Source organism: Sipha flava, unplaced genomic scaffold, assembly GCF_003268045.1.
Source record: "Sipha flava isolate LNK unplaced genomic scaffold, YSA_version1 354_pilon_pilon, whole genome shotgun sequence".
NCBI lineage: Eukaryota > Metazoa > Arthropoda > Insecta > Hemiptera > Aphididae > Sipha > Sipha flava.
Window position 1 is genome coordinate 1 of NW_020273049.1, and position 2,489 is coordinate 2,489.

The window sequence follows — 2,489 nt, forward strand, 5'->3', positions numbered from 1 at the left end:
AAAAATATTTTGTACGGAAATCTCGAAAAATAAAACGTGAAATGTGCTGATCGCCTGGCGAATGCGATTTCTAGAGAAATTCATTGGCGTGTAATAAAATACCAATTAACAAAACAACAATATTTTATTTTACATGTCATGTATGCACCAATGACGAACCGTACGGCACGCCGCACAGTATGGAAACCGGGATACATAGGAAATTGATTTTATTGCATTTCTTAAATGTCATTATCTGATATCGCATATATTACATGTTATCGCCTTTAATTGCAGCCTATAGGTGACTATTGTTATGGGTAAAATAAGTTTTGCCCAGGACCTCGCAAAAGGTAACGCCGGCCCTGGATATTCGAATGCTTTATAATGTTGTATGTCAACTGCGCCAATCAAATTTCTACATATTTATAAACGTGTATAAACTATTACCACTGGTTTTAGAACTTACAGATTAGTAGTATTGTACATTTGGTAATAATGAGCTTATGTTGTTATGCTCGTAGGTACGTTTGAAAACCATTATTTTTATTATAATATTATCTTATTATTTAAAGACGGAACAAAATGTCGACAAATATTATATGTTTGTAAAATAAATTCGTAGTATGTTTTAGTATAATTCCACGCGTTGCACGTATAGTCGTCGTAGCTGGTGCTTAAATTTATAATGGAAATAATTTTATGTGAACATGGTAAAGAAATTATTATTTACCAAAATTGTAAATTTTCTTGTAAAGAACTTACATTTGTGTCTTTTCAGTTAGGTGGTTAAACATTTTCTAGCGCAATGATTTATATTTTATAATATAGCCCAATTTTAGGATACCTTTTTTATATGGCGCAATAGATATATATTATACAGGTTAGGTTCCAACATTGGTGTAATCGATGAACCTAATTCATTTTGTACATTTTGTACATTTTTGGACAAAGTGCAGGTCAAAATCAAAAATAGTGGACAAAATTACATCCCTGATTCAAATATATATATATACACGAAAAACATACGTCACCGTTCAAACTTCGACTCTATGAAGTTACACAAACATTCTCAAACGTTTTAATATCATAGAACAATCCGAGTAAAAATGTGGAAACATTTATTTGTAAAGCCAACGTAAGTTAATAGATTTGTTCCTAAATTCCAAATTTTCGATATTAAATATTTAGGCTAGTGACTTCAAGGTTGATTCAACATTCCTTGTTTTATGCACCAACATATGTAAATATCGATTTTGGATTTGTTCCAATTTTTTAATAAGATACTGTAAATCGGTATTTAGATTATTGAACCAAATACCAAAGTCTGTTCTCTTGTTTTTAGTTTTTTTTTTTAGTTTTTCTTTAGTTCTCTTGTACGATCGTACAAGAGAAAAAATATTAATGATTATTGAAAGCATTGTGTTAATCAAGTGACTTTTACACTTATAAAATAGGCGGCTATTCATTGATTGGCCTAATGACGTCACACGGTTAACTGTCAATTCACATCATCTTGTTAAAAAAATTATATAACTTCAGAATTGTACTTATAGTAAATTAAAAAAAAAAATGTATTGTGTTGTCAATTAATATGGATTACAAGACGACGGAAAAAACTATGACGTCACACATTCGTACGTGCTTTCAAACACACGTCACTTCTAAATATGTTTTAGACACATATCATAGATTAAATATATGTGTATATTTAATCTATGCTTGTATTTCTTAGCAGTACCAGTAGTGTTCGTAAATTAATCAAAATTCATACAAATGTAAATAAAAAAAGTTATCGTCTTATTAATACTTAAACAAACATTTGATATGTACGGTTATCAGGAACACAATAAATACTATCTAGAGATTGTACTTGTTTGCATAGGAATAATATAGGTTCTAGATAATACTGTGAAATAGTCGTTTTTCATATTTTTAATATTTTCGTATATACTGCCATCTTATAGTTTTGTGTGTGTGTGTGCATATATTTATCATAATTGAGACGCACAACGAGGCCGCTGGTTTTTAAAAAAAAGTCGTTAATCGGTTTCCGGTATTTACATTCAGCTTGGACGTTTGAAATCTTCTTGACCTTTGCACAGAATAATACAAATGAGTTTATTCTTACTAAATATGAGCAAATTGCCGAAAATAATTTTAAAACATCAGATAGCATAAAAAACTATTCGTTCTTAACTATTGATGTTAAATACATATTAATTACATGATTAATTCGCAATCAAGCGACATATGGTAGGACACATTAGGAGTCCGCATATTTTATGTAAACAATGTCAAGGATAAATCGTTCGATACATGATTAAAAATACAATTTGGTCGATGAATAATGCATTTCTAGTTATAAAAATAATATACGAATGATTAGTTTTCGAATCGGTGTATTGTAAAAAATAATCTTTACAGACATTCCACGTACGATTGCCGACCGTACCCTTGTGAAGTAGTCAAAATGGGTAGCACACGATTCCGCACAATATACCGTTTTT